The sequence below is a fragment of the Terrapene carolina genome, unplaced genomic scaffold (assembly GCF_002925995.2).
Source record: "Terrapene carolina triunguis isolate 2854851 unplaced genomic scaffold, T_m_triunguis-2.0 Scaffold95, whole genome shotgun sequence".
NCBI classification, from domain to species: Eukaryota; Metazoa; Chordata; order Testudines; family Emydidae; genus Terrapene; species Terrapene triunguis.
The window spans coordinates 28,772,819-28,792,677 of record NW_020664446.1 but is presented as its reverse complement, the minus strand read 5'-3'; positions in this window follow the sequence as shown (position 1 = coordinate 28,792,677).

The window sequence follows — 19,859 nt, the reverse complement described above, 5'->3', positions numbered from 1 at the left end:
ATCAGTGTTGCCAATTTTTGCAATTTTATTGCAATTATTGCAAAATTTGTTTTATTTTTTTCCCCATAAAGCCCCCGCTCCTGGTGTCATTAGCTTATGTGAGACTCTCTGCTTTTACTTTAATAAAAAAAAAAAGTAAATGTCTAGCCCTTGTTGTTAGAGAGAAAAGCTTGAAAATGTGGACTCTAAAACTCAGAAGCTAGAAGGCATAAGCCATAAATTGAGCCCAGAATTTATTACTTAAAAAAAAAAATCTCAAAGTTAAAGCTTCTTTATTTTTGGAGGACTGATTCATGATGTTTGAATGCTTGGGTTTGGCAATACTGTAAAATTGGCTTAGTGTTGTGCATAAAACCTAGAATGGTTGTACAATATCTGTAAAATAAACTAATGCAAATCTTTTAAAAGCAAATAGAGACATGACTAGTCCTGATTACTGTGGCGACACAAACTAAATGTGTCTAGTGAATCAATACCACAAGAGCTGCTGTTGAACTGTAGGAAAGTGTCTGTTTACCAAAAGCTGCAACTATTTTTTGAGGAGGGTGGAGGGAGAAATAAGCCAAATTTGATACTGAATCAGCAGTGATTTGATTTTTTTTTCTTTCCCCCCCCCGGAGGCAAAATATAACATTTATCAGTGGCCATAACCTCTGCTGAGGGACATGAATGATAAACTAGTTTTTTACTCTTTAAATGTTTCCTTTTCATCTTGACCTGCAATTGATGTACACTATGGCAAGTCCCACCCAAGAGACTCTATTGGCAGCTGACTTGGAGGCTTCTGATTAGCCCTTTAACCCTATAAAAGCCCACAGGACTACTGTATTGATCTCAAGGGCCAGAAGAGTTAAAGGTGTTATAAATTCTTTCACTGTCCAGACATTAAAATGGTGATACCAAAGTTCATGCAGTTTCCTACAGAGAACCTGGTTTACTCAGTTTCTTGGCACCCAAGAGCTTTCATTCTAAAGTTAGAAGTTCATTGATCAAAATGCAAGAAAACAGGCAAGCAAAAACTGAAAGTGAGTAATTATGCAAAACAAACAATCTAAACTTAGTCTGACATTTTGCCTCCAAAAGGAGTCTCTTATTTCCACCAACAACCTTTCTTTGATAAAGAGAGGTTAACTTTACTCTCAGTCCTGATGTGTGAAGTGAATTCACTTCTATTTGTGCCAGACACAAGTTGGAGGAGAGACAGGATAAAACAGATGGAAATACAGCCCTTGTTGGTGTTCCTGGAACACTGGACGACTAGTCAATCATGAATGGATGCTTTAGGCTGGCAGGTCAGCCACAACACCTATTGCTTGGACCCAGGCTTGCATTCTAGTCAGACATTATCTGGTTGGGTCCTTTCTCCTCAGACAGGGCAGGACTCAATGGGCCATTTCACATTGCTGTGATAATGCATGTGGTGCAGTTGATTTTAGGATCCATTGAGAAGCCAATAGAACTAGACAGGGAAAAAACAGTGTGGCAGAAAGTAACAGGAAGGGAGACAGAACAGTATCATATGTGCCTTTGCAGTGCTGACAAATAGGTATATCCACTGATGGGCTGAGGACTTGGGTGCCATGATGTGATGTATGTAACATTGTTGTAGCTGTGTTGGTCCCAGGATATTGGAGACCAGACGGGTGAGGTAATATCTTTTATTGGACTGACTTCTGTTGGTGAGAGAGACAAGCTTTTGAGCTGCACAGAGCTCTTCTTCAGGTCTGGGACAGGTACTCTATCACAGCTAAATGCAAAGTGGACCAGATTGTTTATCATAAGTATCTAGCACACATTCTAAGGACCATTAAGTTAGAGTGGCCCACAAACACCTCTGCAGAAATACGACAAAAAGAAGGGGTTAGTGGGTTACAGACTGTTGTAATAAGTTATAAATCCAGTGACTTTCAGGACTCTCAGGCAAACAACAAAATTCCTTTAAGAACAAGGCCTGCTCACCTTCCACATGGGAAGAAAATCTTTGTCTGTTCTGTTCCTTCTGTCTTGGAGTGAAGGGAGCTGAGCTGGGAAGAGATGAGTCAAACTGATACAAGTCAATGAGCTGGGATCCCATGATACTTTCTCAAAGTCTCCTTTTAAAGAACCCCCAATAGGGTGTGTGTTTGGGGGGGGGGGGGAGAAGGGAAGCGTGTGAGGCAAACTTGCAGCCATACCAGGGCTGCTCGATCAGTTGCTGCAGTGAGCAGCACTCAGGCATGCAGCAACCACCTATCATCAAGCAGAGCCTGGGTCAGAAGACCTCAGGCTCAGGTATTTCTACCACCCCAACAGAGCTGCAGATCAGTCTGAACAATAGTACTGCCTCCCAGGAACCACCCTGCTGCCTCGCAGTGCAGCAGACTCCAGAGACTCCCAGCTTGCACCCACTCTGACTCCCGCTCCCTCCATCACCTTGCCTGAGCCTTGTCCTAGTATTGTCCTTGCCCTGCACTAGCCTTGCTCCAGCCTCCTCACCAACCTACTCCAGCCTCTGCCTACTATTCCCTCGTACCCTCTCTCCCCTCCAATACCCCTCTGACTAGTTGGTTTTGACCTTCGGTGTGTCTCTGGATTCCAGCTTCGTTATCAACTTGGCTCATCTTTAGATTCTGACAATCTGATCTGTTTTGACCCCGGCATGTCCCCAGATCTCAATTCCAGGACTGCCCTTGGCCCAACCCCATGCCTAGCTGCAACTCAGGCCTGATTATTGGAGACAGTGCCTGACAAAATGGGAGAGACCGTTCATCCCCTCATTATTTCATTCACCAATTAAACCCATTTCTGTAAGACCATATTTTCTTATTTATTAAGTCCAGTCTCAACAGTCTTTGAGTCACATTGGTAGGCCCTTTTTGTTTGGACTAATTCAGTTTCTCTGGTTTCTTGCACCTTCTTATAACATACTTCACTGAAAATAACTTGACCTACTTTCCATGGTTAATTCCCACGCAGACACAAAGTTATAGGTTATTGTGACATCTTAGGAGTTTTCACATTTCTTACAGTTGAGTTCACAATTAGGGTAAATTTGTTATCCCAGTTATGACAACAGGACATACCAGGCAACGTCACAGATCTCCAGTGAGCTACCATGACTGACTCTACTTCTGTGCTGCTGAACTCCTGGCACTGACTTTGGCTCTGACTTGGACTCTCTCCCTCTCTCCAGAACCCCAACACAAGTTCTGACCTCGGCTCAGAAATCTGACCTTGAGCCACCCCTACCCCGGGACCCTGACCGTTTGCCTGGATCACCCCTAACCCATACTGAAGGCCAGCCTTGTGGTAACATGGAGGCAGCGGATCATTCCATACCCGGCATGTCTGTGAGGGCACCAGAAATGCATGAACAAGTTGACCATCTCCAGGAAGAACTCCCCACAGTGAAAGCACAAGTGTTTGCAGCTCTCAGTGAAGAACCACATGCTGTTGCGCAGACTACCCAGCTACAGGGAGAGACTGCTGCTCTTCAGACTCAGCTGGCACGGTACACCACTGAGAGCCAGTCCCTGTGGGAGCAGACTGCCCCAGCTCTGTGGCAAGAATACTGCACTGCAGACCCATGCTAGGCCCATGCCCCTGGGCCATGCAGGGCTGACCATTCCCCTCCCTGAACACTTCAGTGGAGTGAAGAAGAGGATGGCAAAAAATGAAGCTCTGTCCCCTTCTTTCCACCCTTTAACTTTGGATTTAGCAACAGGAAAAAAAGGATTGTGTACCTCTCCCTAAAGAGCTAACACTTAATCTCCAGATGCTGGAATGTTATATTAATTTAAAAGATTTTGAAACACTTTTTAAATTTAGTCATTTACCTTTCAAAGCTGTCTGCTGATGTGAGTCTGGGTTGACCTTCTGATGAAGTATCAGAATAGACCATACAGTGTTTGGTTTCTTTAACAGAGGCTCGTCAAGAATGCAAATGGAGGAGAGGATAATATTGCAATAATCTTAAACTCCAGGGTAATATGGAATGATGAAGGCCCAAGACAGCATTTAGTCGTGGAGAATGTTAATGAAGTCTTTTTCCATATGGAAGCCTGAAATAAACTTTAGTTCTTTAATAACTTAAATAAATTTTTAACTTTTCCAAGCTGTGCACAAAGGGTAGAAGTTTCAAAATCATCCTACTCATGTAGTCAAGGGGACATAAACTCTTAAGTGACTAAGGCTCTCTTGCATGTTTTACCCAACAGGACTACAAATGGTGTGCCTTTTACACTAGAGAAATCCTCAAAAGATCTTATGAAAACCAATCTATTAACAAAAGCCTATGTATGGGAACATTTTTCACCACATCCTCCACCACCCCCATTCTATTTTATTACTTCAGATGGGGAATAAACAGCAGGAGCAAAAGAATCCAGTTTTCATGCAGATAGCCTTAATTTAAAATAAAAAATTCCCCGAGATAGTCAGATTTATCTCTAGAGAAAATATTTCTAACATTTTTCCATGAGGTGTGAGCTGGTATAATACATCTTTGCAAATAATTTTTTTCTGTAGGCACCCTAGAGAGCAAATATACTCCAGGGCTGAGCTGAGCTTGGGGCAGGCCAGAGAGAGAGAGAAAGGAGCAGTCAAAAACTGTACACCACCTTTGCAACCCCTCCCACCAATAGATGGTGGAATCAGTCACAATGCATCCCCAATATAAACCAGAATGGCAAATATTTTAATATGGTGTTCTATTGTATGAAAACATGATAAAGTTAATAGCTCCAAGAAATAATGAAAACATTATGTACAATTGTAAATAAGGAGGTTTTTTTTTCTAATGTTAAAATCACTGTTTTTAAAAAAAATCAAATCTCAAATAATAAAACCTAGATATCTATTCTCAAATGGAGCTGGTCCTTATATTTGGTACTAAACCAAGTATAGCAGTAAACAATAGGATACAAATATTCTTAATCTCAAAAATGAGGCTTGTATAATGATCCATTTTGGCATAAATAAATCAAATGAAGGACCTGATCCTACAAGGTCCTGAATGCTCTTTGTAAGATGCTGAGTGCCTTGAGCTCTCATTGGCCTTCATAGGAATTGTGGGTTCTTAGCATCTGTCAGGATAAGGCCCTTATCTTATGACTTTGAGTGTAGTCAAATAACACATGATGAATAACCATTTCACGCTGTCAGTGTAAAAAGTGGCAATTTTTCAGAATTGCATCCAGTGGCTCTGACTCTCGGACAATCCCGGCAAATTCAGTGAGAGTTTGCGTGCATAAGAATTGAGCAAAGCAGTGCAGAAGCCAGGCCCTCCTCCGGATACACAGTGATCAGTTGCCTGCGGAAAGAGGGTATTCCACCTGGCCCACACACTCTCCTTTTCCCTTCATTTTGTGGAAGCCTCTCCCTAGGGCTTCTACTGCGTCAGAGGGGGAAGACCAAACACAGGGAAAATGAGCAAGTTAGGCTCCCCTAAATTCTCCTTCCACCAAACCCATGGGTGGAAATAGTGGGAGTTAAAGCCTATAGTTCTATTGATTCCCATGGGTCTGCTCTTGTGTGCTGTGGAACTGCTTCTATGGTGATTCCATAGTTAAAGTAGGTAGGGGTATCCCTAGTAGCATGGGTTCAAGAAATTGGGTGGGGCAGGCAGGAGGCCCCAGAGGCTTGTGGGGAGGCATTAGGTGGCTATGAGAGTGGCCCTCTTCATTTTGTTGGCTCCAGTCTTCACCAGGACCCAGAAGATCAGTAGGTTCTGGAGGCTAAACTCTTTGCTTCTTTTGCTGGGGCTGTGGGAGGAGGCAACCTCCCTCCCTTGCGCCCCCCGCCCCAGCTCAAGGGGTGTTTCCTAAGAAACACTGAATTGAAACTCAATTTCTGTTGTGGAGAGAGAGGCCCTGACTAAGGACCTCAGAATTAGTCCCTCACTTTTTAACAAGGTATAGTATGCAACAGACAGCCACAATTGCAGTGTGTTAATCTTTTACAGTGCTTTGATTTTAAATTGCTATTAAGCTGAATAAAAAGTTTTATAAAACACTCTACTGCATAGATTTTCAGCTAGACAGTAGGTTCTCCTGTTTGATAGAGCAGCAGCTTTTAAATCCTCTGTGTCCAGAATAGGAGTTACACTGTAATCATGTACAAAGTTAGTAAATATTGTTTAATACCATTAAATCCACATTTTCTGACTCACTAACATTTCATAGACTCTTTATTGAAATGTCCCAAAATAGGAATAGTCAGTGAACCCTCTCTGTTTAATAATCCGTAACCAGAATTAATTATCACATTGATGCTTTTGCTTGTAACTTGTCATCAAGTGATTATTATGGAGCAAGAATGATTCAGCTCACTGAATTAGTCAGTGACCTATATATTCTGGAACTTCTGCTCTGATTTAACTGTGGTCAAAATGATGGAAGATCTGTCCAATTGCATTCTTGTTAAAGGTTTTCAACTGAATAAGTCTGGTTACTATCATTCCTGTTTATAATGGAGTTTTTCACAATACTGTCACAAGTGTTTTGGTATATTGATGGGGGTCTTTAATTCATGCAGCCATATCTCCACCCCACTCCCCAAAAGCACTGTGCAGGAAATAGAAGGTTGGTCCTAATGCCCTGAAGTCAATGGAATTTTTGCCATTGAATTCACTGGAAGCAGGATTGAGCCCTAAATTATTAAACTACTCTCTTCTTTTACTTTCAATCCCTTTAGGAGTACTATGTACTGGAAAAAATGTCACCTTGTCACAATGAAATCATCCAAATGCTGTGCTGGCAAGTAGTAATCCAGCACTTAACAATCAATGTACTGCAGCAATTCATTAGTACCACACTGGATGCCCAGGAGAATGGAAAATGTGATGGACCTTATAACTGCTGGCTGATGATGCTAAACAAAGAGGCTATAGTTATTTTAAGAGATCCACTTTGTGAACCCATGTATTTAAATAGAGGTGAGAACTTTCTATATGAAACATTTCCAAAAGAAACCATAGGAAGGAAAATTATTAAATACACATTGATACAGTATTAAGGCTGCACAGTTAAACACCCTCAAATTCAAGAAATGCAAAAATAAAGGTTCCAACATCATTGACTTGGCAGTATGGTACTACTTGGATGCTTTACAATATACAGTTAAGATAAATTAGTCACTTATTAAAATCAGCAGTGTTCTGTGTGGAGCTAGACAAGAGGGGTGGGAAGGAGGGAAGGTTTTAAGGTGGGTGTTTAAAGGTGGTGTCTATGCAGCTGAGAGGGTGGGCACAAGAGATGATGAGGCTGGAGAAGTTGTACTGTTTGGCCAGGAAGATGGCAGAGCTGAAGGAGGAGAGAATAAATGTAGAGTGGAGGAAATCCATGTAGTCATGGGACTTTCTCCAGAGGTGCTCAGCAGAATGGGAACAGGAAGAGAAAAGCAGTTGTTGGGAGTTAATGGGACAGGCTTTTCAGTGGAAAGGGGTAAAGCGTGGTGGTGTCAGTGGAGTGACTGTTCAGTATGTATTGTTTGGCCTTAAAATGAGATTATAGCAATACTCTTCAAGAATCACAATATACCCATATACAGTAAATCCCATACAAGAGACCACTCTTATTAACCCACCTCCTCACTTAAGAATGCCCTAAAAATATTCCTAGGTAAAATGGACAAGATTTTTTTAAAAAGATACTAAAATTAGGCTCCTAAATCCTGATTTAGCCATTGATTTAAGTGGACTGACTTTTCAAAAGGTATGAGCATTCAGCAGCTCCCGCTTGACCTTGTCACACATAGAGAGCTTTCTCCCGAAGTAGAATATGCTACTAGTGTCACAAAGCAGTGTTAAATCATAGCACTGTCTCTTCTGCATTAATACTAATCAGTCCTATTCTTATGGTGATGACCCAAAAAATATAGCATTAAATTTGGTTTTCCAGAACTGAGATATTAGAATCTCCATCTTTACCTTGTTCATTTATTACTTTATCACTTCAGATATAAATATTCCTGTCTCATCATTGGCTCCATGTTGCCAAGCAACAGTCAACCAAAAATGTAACCAAACATTTGTCTCAGTGTTTGAGGAGTTGACATTTATTTTCACTTTCCTTAACCACTTACCTGCAAATGGAAAAACCTCTCTCTGTAATGGTATCAACTTAATCCAGTCTTCAAAACTTCAATAGAGACATTTTAATATATAACTTATTTATAGATATATTTTTGTCTCACACATACACACCCCTCCCATATACCCTTAAAACTAGCTTGTCAGCTTTGGCTCCACCAGCTGAGGGCTTTGTGCTTCTGATTTAGTAGGGCATATATTATCACCACCAAAGCGAAAAGCCATCAGACATTACAGACACTGGAAAGAACCAGATGGACTCAAGGCATGTGAAGAAAGCAGACAAAGAGTCATAAGTTTACCTCACCAGAGCATAGAGGTTACCTAGTATAGACTCTGACTTTTTTCCCAGCAAGTCTGTTTCCTATTTCACTCCATACTCCTCTGCTTTGTTGAAACAGCTGCATCTTTCCAGCATGGTATGAATGGATATCACAAATAATATTTGTACAGCAATTTCTAGCTACTATGCAAACAGAAAAATAATCACTCTCCTAATTGCCTTTTTTCTATACATATAGTACATTCTTTCTTAAAAGATGCGAAGACATTTTATGAATACCCAGAGGAGTGAAAATTTGTACCTTCTGTTAATTCTGCTGCTGATTATCACACTCTCTGCTTTACTTTTTAGTAAGAAAAATGGAAATAAAAACTTTTCTTTTTTATGGAGGATGTAGACACAATATCTCAAAGACTATTGTACTTTCTAAAGATTTCTTGGAGTAAGGAGAAAAAAAGATGGTGCATGTCAGAGGCAGATCATTTTGAACCATGCTTATTTTGTTATTTGGTATAGTACATGCATGAATCTGGCAGTATGCTATTAATATAATACACTGTCAATTACAACTATATACAGTACATCATGTGGACTACACAGACCATATAGAATATGAATAGCTGGATTTTTGAGGTTTCCTAATCAGAGAAACTTTTCTATATTGAAGTCCATAAATTGCTCTGAATCTGCATGTACAATTCCCATTGACATCAGTAAATTATGCATGTGGATACATTTCAGTATATCACCTTTGATATGGAAACTAGGAATAGACTTATTTAGGGTTGCTTAATGCCTCTTTGTGCCCCTAAACTAGTGCAGAGGGGCCCGACTGGGTCCAGCCCTACTCCTTTTGAAATTAAGGAGAATATTACTGATAACGTCAATGTGAACAAAATGGAACTCCAAAATACTAAATAAATATACAAATGGTGATGGCAAATATCAGTAGTGAGAGAGAACCTAACTAATTTACAAAATATGTTGTAGTGGAAGCACTTTGTAATTGTCAGTAATACTTGCTCTATATTTTTATTGTAAAATAATGTGCTAATAGATATCTGACCAGATTGGTATGTAAAGATGCATTCTTCATTTCACAAGCATCCCTTTTCCTCTGGCTTCTATCAGGGACATGATATTCTAATTGTTATAGAAACAAAATTTGCTGCTGGGCTAATGCCATGTGAAACTTGGAAAACACTGATAGTTGAACATCTGCTCTTTGAAAGTGAAGCTGGACAAATTTTCAGACTCAAGGAATGTGATGAATTTGTAATATTGGCTAAATCTAGTTAATGTATCCTGCAGGCAGGTGCTGGGCGAACTTTCCCAAATGGTTCTGCTTAAGTCCTGCTGCCCTCCTACTCTTTCAGGTCTTGAAATTCTCTTTTTTTTTTTAAAAGAGGAAATGATGTCAAATTGGCTTTGTAAGGTAGGAAAACGCTCAGGGTGACTAAACTATTAATAATACTTGTGCTTTACATAGTGCTTTCCATCCAAGTTTCTCAGAGAGATTAATAAATACCAATTAGGTCTCACAGCACCCCAATAAATATTAATATACCCATCTTAGAGATGGTCAGCTGAGTCACAGAACTCCATTAAAGTCAATGGAAGACCTGAGGATAGAACTTACTGTAGAAGTTCTGTATAGATAAAAAATAGTCCAGTCCTTCAAAGTGCTATAATGTACTGAGCACTCTCAAAATTCATGGGAACTGAGAGCACTGCACATAACTGAACCACAGAGAGAAAATAAAATGTTCCTATTTGAACCCAGTTTTTCAGGTTCCCCAGAGCTGAAAAGATAATGCACCAATCCAATGAACATTTAATTGATATTTAGGCTTGAGAGAATTACTTTTTTAATCATTAAATGTCAATTTCACCAGATACGCACAAACCAACAAGAAATATGTCCATTGATTGATTTGAAATTTACAGCTAGGCAAAGTAAGAAAAATGCTGCTCAAGAACTTAAAATTTGATTTAAGGAGATTTTCTATATTTTGACATGTGAGGTTGACAATTTTGTGTTTTAACCATTATAAAGTGTTAACCTACTGAATCTCAGTGCCTACTGGCTGGACTCCCTCGCAACCCCATAATTTCCCACAACTGTGTGAAGTTAAAATCAATACAAATTGAAAATGTTTAAAAATAAACATTGATATCCATCAATTATAAAAAATCTGCCAAGCCTACTGATATTTGTGTGTGTAATATATTGGCTAAAGTGGTCACTAGTAGCTAGTTCTAATGAAGGTCAAGAGCCTACTCTTTTATCTAATGAAGCTGTTTTGCTAGGTTAGTGATAGAGACCTGTGCTTTGGCTTCTAGAAGGTGTGGGTTCTATCCCCACTATATGATTTGTGGTGATGTTCATTCATTGTGCATCTAGTTAAAAAGTTGTGTATGATACAGCATTTATTTGGAAATTATATGGCTCATCATACATGCTTACAATGTTGGCTAATAAATTCATATAGATTTGATTCCATGTCTGAACAAATAACTTTGGTAACTTTTGTCAGGAATGGCACAGCTGCAGTTGAGATTTTAAAATCACGGAACAGGATGCAATTTTTCATCAGGAGTGCAGCCAGGGGCCTTGGTCCAAAGCTTGATGAAAGTGTCAGACACAGAAATATATCTTTATCAACTACCTTTCATGATTTGTTTCTAATTCACTTGACATTTCTGTTACTTGATGGAGAAAGGTGCATTCTTCCTCAAATACTTTCAATAACTGCTGAGCAAACATATGATTCTTTGTAGCTGCTTGTCAGCAGCACCTAGTTAAGTGGCCTCTGTAAAATGACTTTAACGGAAAGAAATCCACTCTAGAGCAGTGCACCATATTTAAACAAAGGAGCCTTAAAACACATGCAGAACAAAAAACACCTCTGTCAAATACCCTCTATACACATTTTGAATTATTTTTATAAGACGCTGCTCATTTGCACTGGAAAATGTTATTCTACATAAATGCCAAAAAACTGCATACATAGCAATACTGTAGTTAATATTTTTAGTCCCCTATGAAAAAATTCAGGGGTATCAATCCTACAGCAAATATAACTTGTCCTCTTTATGCCATGCTGTAAAAAGTTAATATTCAGCATGTTATGCCTCCTCATTCGTGCCTGATCCACAGAAGATATGAATGTTACAACTCTCAGCCAGAAGACTTAAGAACAGATTTTTAAAGACACTTAGACACCTAGTACAATTTTCAAAAGCACCTACCTCCTATTGATTTCACAGAGCTCATTTTGAACTTCAGTGCTCCTCCTCCCCCTCCCACCTCTGATGTAGGGAGCATGGGCAGGAAAAAAGGGGAGCATAGCCAGAGTGAGTGCTACTGTGCTAGGTTTATTCGTGGCTGCAGAATGTCCCTTTGGGCCCCTTTAAAACTGCTCTAAGGCATTCTGAGAGTCAAAGTAGCAGCTAGAGACTTAAGAAATGCTTAAAGTCACCTTGGCACTTTCCTGTCCCGCCCCATTCCAAACCCAGCTCAGATAAACCAGAGTCTGGAGCCCATACTACATGGCCTGACAAACAAGGAGAATTCTCATAACAGTTGAGCAATGAGGTTATACCCCTAGAACCATACTTGTCCAGAAGCTACAAAGCTTGTCTTCAAATAAGCACATTCTCTGAGGTTCTTGAGAGCTAGTTTCCTTCTTTTTGTCTTACGTTATCCCACTAAAAATCAAGAGCCCCTTCTCACATTGCCAGCAATGGTAGATGTTCAGCGATCAGCATTTTTGAAAAATCAAATCATTATTTAGGTGCCTAAATACACTTTTTAAAAAAGTACCCATACTAAGGTTGTAAAAAACCTGGGGCTCACTCCATACAGATTTTCCATTAGAAGCAGCAATAACCTGTGTGGAGTTATGTGAGAAAGGGCCATTTCTTGAGCAGGGGGTATATGCCCATCAACATACAGATCATGCCCTTTGACCCATAGTCCCTGTCCTAGAATGGTCCTTTGTGGTTCCTGTCATGGAGTGAGTACAGAGTTGCCTAGTTTGGGATTTGAGGAAAAGCCCAGATAAGCATGATGACCTGATTAGTTATACATTCTTTCAGCTGTACTAAGGACCATCACAAATCTCACCACCTTCGACTCTAAGTGCAAGACACATTTCTTTGACCTTGCTAATACATAGCAACATTTTTATTAAGAAAAAAAAAACAACCCTACCAAAACAAGACACTCCACTGTACCCGCTTCTCCCTTGGGGAGAGGATGAGAGAACAAACAACCCATGCCAGATGTTAGTCATGACACTTAATGTATTACCAGAAGGCATGGTAGTTCATGATGAGCATGATATAAGAACCTATATAGAATAGAAGATGGACAGTTTCCCACCTGCAATACTGTTGCTAACTGCAAATTTTGTGTTGGCTGGCTAAGCATAGTGCCTGTTAGAATTTGGCCCTAAAACTGGCTGTTTGCCAACTATAACAACTGAAGGATAGATCAGCTGCAACAAAATGAACAATGATGTTATAATACGATATATTAGAGATTTTTCTTTATTTTAGTGATGCATGTAAATATTAATATGTGATATTTTTAAACTTGACTTTGGAATGTTGGAGTCACTCTGTGGGAAAATCATTTGTCCATGGTTGTATAACAATCACTTCCCAACAGTCAAAACTCTGGCTACAATCTGTTTCTAATTAGTCAACAGGACAAGACAGGGTGAGCATTGTCCTAGTACAATGTTGTATATTGGATTCACTGAAAGTAACCCAAGAGGAACATTTTAATAGTCAGAAATACCAAGTTATTTTTTGCAGTGAGCGTGAAACAACTAGGAATTTAGATTTAAAAGGAAAAGCTTTTTTGTTTGTCCTTAATTCTTTTGAAACATAATTAAACTGATTTAAAAATACTGTAAATGTTATTTAAAACACTGATAACTGTGTAATAATATAAAATAGTAGTGCCCAGTCCAATATATTTTGACATAGACTGCTATGGCCATCAGTGTCCTAGTATCTGATCATCATTCTTGTGGGATGTACAGAAAATTCAGGAATACTTCCCTAATTATTATTCCATGTATCCACAGGGAGATAATTCAGCTGTCAATGGGAGTGTGGTTAGTCTGTTTGCAATTGAAAATAAGGCAGGTTGTTGATAGGACAATCTGTATTCAAATATGTGTCATGCCATAGAGAATTTCTGCCTCAGTCTGTATGCTTCTGGGCACAGGGAATATTCTGCTGGAAAAGTGTAATTAAGTAACTAATGATATTCCAGTTCTAAAAGTACTATGATTATACCATATTGTGTTTACATACACCGCATCTATATAAAATGTGCATGATTGTTTCAATTAAAATACAAATAGAGCCTAAAGATTTTTATAATGCTTGTTAATTTAAAAATACTGTAATTCTATCTGAACTACATTAGTTTTTGGCACGATACCTGTAATTATAGTAATTAGCTTTAGATACAAAATGAATCCTGAATGAAGAAGTTATTTATAGAGATCAATCTAATCTATGCAATTTTTCTTAAAAAAAAAATCAATAGTTTAGGAGCATATGGTTTCTCTATAAACACAGCACATATTGCTACCAGAAGTGATATGGAAGCAAACAACAAAATGTTTACACCAAATGAATAGTTGCATTTATTATATCTCTATCTAGTGATCAGAAACATTGCAAACTGGCTGAACATTTGCTCAGCCTAATGGAAGAACTTGGCTACATGTATTTCTGGAACACACAGATATCATGGAAGGGAGTTCAGCCAAGCAGAAATGACTAGAATCATTTCACTTTTAAGGACAGATTTGTTGCCCCTTTTTCTTCTGAAAGTCTTCTGAACCCTTGGCAATATTTTTCTCCCACTCTTGTGCTCAATCAGTATAGTTCAGATGAGAAGAAGATGAGCCAACTCCTTTGTCTCACAGTTTACGAGTTAAACTACAGTCCTATGATATTTGGGTCACTTATTGTGTACTTTGACAGCTGTTACTTGTTCTAATATAATTTTAAAAATCACAGACAACATGTACCTGTAAAACAGGCAGCTGTCTGAACACTGTAGGTGCCTCTGACAAGAACTTGAAAATACAATGAAGACACAGCAACCCCATAATACTGCTAAGTAACATTTATATATAGCACTGACTGTACAAAAGGATCACCTTGTAAAATTTTAATTTGTGCAGCACTTGAACTGAACATCTGTGTTTTTGATTTTGCTTTAGGTAAACTGACAGCCAGTGCTCAAATGGTAAAGAATTCATAAAAAGCTTCCCTTACTTTCTATTCTGTATCCAGGTTTATTATGTTACTTCCATTAGGTCTTTTATCAAAGGGAGCGTATTTGGGAAGAAGGAGTCTTACGAATAGGGAACTGACTCGACCTTAGTAAATCTAAGTACAATTCTCAGCTCTACCAGGAGACTTTCTGTGTGCCCTTGGGCAAGTCATTTAATCTCCCTCTATGCTTCAATTCCTCTTCTCTAAAATCTGAATTAGTAATGCTTCCTTACCTCAAAGGATTATCTTAATATCATTAATATCTGTGGGGTACTCAACTATGGTACTATAAAGACACCAACCATATAAGTAGATTGATATTTTCTCCTCATTCCATATCTGTCTTTTTGAGCCAGGGTTAAGTTTAGCTAATATTAAGCTGCTGACTAAAGTTTCAGACAAAGCTGTTTTTCTTGCTTGTGATTTTAAGCTGATACCCAAGCCCTATGCTTCTAGCATAGAAACTGAAGTATAGCAGCTTTCCTGACCCTGAAGAGAAGGACTTTCTGTGCTTGAATAATACATTTCAAATGACAATTCTTGCTAAGAGACTGGCAACAAGTGGGAATTGATACATAGGAACTTACACATCTGGAAATATGAATGAAGCAAGGACACGAAGTCTTAAATTTTACTCCCAACAGACTTATAAGAAAGAGTTGCCCAAATCAGGCTCCAGGTGACCTGTGATCATTTAATTTCAAACCTCAAATACTAGATCAGATCTCTAGCAGGGAAAAAACAACTAAAGCAAAGACTGGCCATACTGAGTCAGACCAGTGGTACCTGTTGACCAATACCATATATCTGATAGTGGCCAGTATCAGATGCTTCAGAGGAAGGTGTGAGAAACTCTATAGTAGAGGTTTCTGGAATAACTTTCCTGTAGGGTAAGTTTCTTCCTAACTCCCTCTCATCCCAAAGGGGCACATTAACAATTTCTACCAACAGAGGACCCAGTGCCTCTCATTGGCCTTTACAAACCAGAAAAGACATGGGTCCATCCAGCTCACAGGTGAAGCCCAGGACTTCCATCAAACTAAATAGCCCATTGAAGGCTTCTGTAGATGAGTAGAGAAAACAACACACAGAAACAAGCCTCCTTCTCTTCCCATTCTGGGACTAACTGACAAAATGAATGTAGCAGGGTTGGCTGCCACCTAAGCACCCCCTTGTGGCCAGAAATTACTTGGCAGTGCCCCACCCCTGTTTTCTCCTTCACAGGGTTCCTTAAACTCACGACAGTCCAAAAGAAATTAATACATTACCTACATGGGGTCCAATTTATTCACTCTTCAATTATACACTGGTCACCCAGGCCCCAACCCCAGTTCAATATCTCTCTCCCTTTAGTTGGAGGTGGGGGGTAGCCCTCTTTCCCAGAGCTAGGACAGTTCAGTCCCTGCAAGAACTAATCTTGTTAGGTGCAAGTGCTTCATCCAGCCAGCTACAGTTTCTCAAGCCTCTATTTCCTGAATGTCCTCCCACTCCCTCCCTTACTGCAGCCAACTGCTGCTCTTTATAGGGAATTTCCCGATCCCGCTCAAGTGGGGCTCCTCCTGTAATCAGGGTTGGCTTAGCCCTAGGTTTTCCACACGATAGGGCAAGCCATCCTGTTATAATGGACATACACTATCAGATTTAGGAACAAGACATTTCTAACATTTAAGAATAGATAAACATAGCATCACTATGTTCTCTCCACAGGGAGTATTGAAACATTGTGTGTGTGTGAGTGTGTGTGTGTGTGTGTGTATCTTCTAAATGTTTCCACTCATTCTCCCCTCCCCCTATTCCTTTCTGGAGATCAGCTTTATAAAAAGTGTAGACCAAGAGGTATTCAACAAAACATTTAAGTATATAATCACCATGTCAGCAAGTTACAATGTACTGTAATGTGGGTTCTTGTGTGTGCATAATTATGTCAATTGAAATAACTGTATTTTAGCAGAAATACTGATTTCCAAATATATATATTGAGTTTTTGACAGCTCTGACTAAAAGTACCTTTTTTTCATTTTTGGAGACCATTGGTGATAATGGAGCCAACAGAATTTTAACCTAGAACAACCACTGAGTTTCATATCTGCAGATACAATTTCCCCTCCTCAGAAGTCTTTGAGATACAGCCCAGAAAATCATGATTGGGAGGGGTAAAAGAAATATAAGGGATTGTATGAATGATTGTATAATTAAGTAGTCATGTACATTATGAACTCAATTCAAATTTTTCTGTGTGGCCACATTGACATCTACCTTCCACTGCACATTGTATACAAATATTAAAACAAAACAGAATATAAACAAAATCCTTAATCTTTTTGTGGCTTGTTTGCATAGGTGAAGAAATACACACTCAGGCACTCACTCACTCACTCAACAATGCCTCCCTTTGAAACTGACCTCTGTGTGCTCAGTTGAAGTCAGAATCTGTTTATAAATGAAGGCAACTGGAATTTTGCCATTGACTTAAGTGGTGGCAAGACTGGAGCACTGGTGCTTTTTCCTGATTTATATTGTCTATCTAATTTCAAATGCAAAGTCTTTAGAACAGGGTCCAAACCTTCCTTTATGTTCATTATGTCCTGGAACAGACTGTCATAATAAATACATTAAATAATAAGTCTCTGTATTTCTAAGCTATTTGTTTTAGTAAAATAATGCATTGTGGGAATGAAAAGCAACTTGGTACAACGTATCTTCTTCCTATAGAAAGACAGAATTTATAACCACACTACTGTGACATCTTGGTACAAATTGTCACAGATACATTAATTGTAATAGGAAAAACAGTGCTGCAGATTCTCTCACTGGACAGGATTTTACTGCCTCTTAGAATATTGCCTAAAATGTGGAGAAAAGCACAAAGTAAGAGACAGATTTTGGAGGAGGAGAGGAGAAAGTAACTGAACAGGTCTGTGAGATTCCTCAATTGAATTGGCTGGCTCCCTAATTAGGTGCCCAGGGCTCAGTTACAGTTCACTGCTGCAGCTGGATTCATTACCAGCTGCCTGCTTCTTTCAGGAATGAAGCACTGTCAACCTGACTCTCTTGGAAAGTTGAAGATGTAGCTTACTTTTGTACCTGCAAACTGACCAACATGTTCCAGAGTATCTATTTGGCATTGTAAGAGGATGTGTATCCATGTTCTGTTTTCATATACCCAAAGTTTTGCCCTATAACAGTATTTACATGTAGTTAGTTTAGATCAAAGACCCCTCTGGGGAATGAGAATCCACAATCTCTGCTTATTATGGGCCTGAGGATTTGTAGCACAGGTTATCTGCTTGTATGCATGAAGCACTCCTTTCGCTCTTACCCTTACATATGGATTCTTTCCTAATGTTGTTTAAGATTCTACCCTTCACAGTGACCATGCATCCAGCTATACTCGTTCCAAGCACTGGGCCTGAAAACCCAATCATAGAATTATTAGCTGCGCATGCACTTACTACCAAGGTCATTAGGGCCATTTTAGAACTCAAGGATGGGGCTGGCTGGGCAGGGCGTTACTGTTTGTTCGCTAGTCTGGATGGTTGGTTTGTTTGCTATATTGATAAATATTTATTTCTCCCTTGATCCCTTCCCCCATACTAAATTTCATCTGCCTGGCTTTGTGCTAGTAGTTCTTCTATTCAGCCTCTCAACTTCACTCATCAATGTGGCATCTAAATGCTTATCAATACTGCACTCGGCAATGTAACTGTTACTTTGTCCACTGATTCCTTCAAGCATTATGCAGGCTATACTGTTTGTTAAACTAGTTTTGCAGAACATCTGTTGCATACACATTCTCGTGAAAGTTAGCAGTACCATGTGAAAAACACTAAAGACTCATGAGATCACTTGCTATTACTAGTGAATTAGATGGTACTGCAAAGTTAATAGTACTGTGGCCAAAAGTCCTAGATCCCTCATACATATTAGCCAGTTAATGAAACAAGGAATGATATAATCTTGATGTACCCCCGTGTAATTCTCATTCACAGTAATGGCAGCTAAATTTGCATAAAGAGGAAAATCTGCTGTTTTCTGTATTACACATAGATTATACAACTATAAAACAGGCTATAATTAGATATTTGCTATTAAGTCCAGAAAAAGAAGAGAGAATTTGTTAAACTTGTAGCGATACTGTGCAGTATCCTGGGAGTAATGTTTCTGAAACAATTCTCTGTACCTCTTGAAACAGGCTGCTTGGATTTCCCAAAACTATTGTAAATGTCACTGCATTATTGCTCAGCATTTGGAATTCCCAAAAGCTAGATCCAAGGAGTTAATATGAAGTGTTACCTTAATGATAAATGTTAGCTTGAGCAGATCCAAGAGATAGACCTGAAATCATTCTATCAAGCTGAAACAGGCAGGCACATGTTTCTCCCCTAGATGCTCAAAAGTAAAGCTTTCACATCAGTTATACATGAATAGTTACCCAAATGCTACTGCTCAGTGTCTGTCAAGGTTGAAAAAATGCCTTGCAGTCTTAATTTCCTCAGTGAGCACACTAGTGAGTTAGTTAGCATTTGGAGACAAACACATTAGTTTAGAAGTAGAATGTACAATCAGGCATTATGGGTAAAAATACTATTAATCATTTTCGTGCAAAAGAGAATTTTAGCATATAGCAAGTGAAATAATATTCCTACCGCTAGCAATAAAGTCAGTTAAAGATGGACACGGGAAGTGTTTCCAAACCAGTGGGATGTATGGAATGGTTCTCTAAATATCATTATCTATGCATTTGTGCACACAGGAATTAAAAAGCAATAAAAGGGAGGTCTGGGAAATTTTCCTCTGAGAACATTCTGTGTTAAATGGTGCATTTTCGAAGTAAATTCAAAACAAGCCATGCATGTAAATCTTTGGGGCATGCCGAGGGCTTTATTCTGGGCAAGCTGTGGAGTAATAACCCCATTTTTATTAAAAAGGGGAGAGGGGAACAAGATGGCTTCTAGATGAGCAGATTCACCACTGTTTGCTGTCCCCATGTTGAATTTCTCACATCAGCAGTGATAAGCCCTGCACCTTTTACCTTTCCAGATACAGATCACTGGTTAATATTTTTCCTTTTTGTTGGAGCAAATAGACCTTCTTGTTCAAATGACAGGTGAATATAACTGCAGCAAGCTACCAAACAATGAAGTGATGGGATCCAGACAACAAAAAACACATGAGGTTTCCTCCATTGGCTTTGGACCC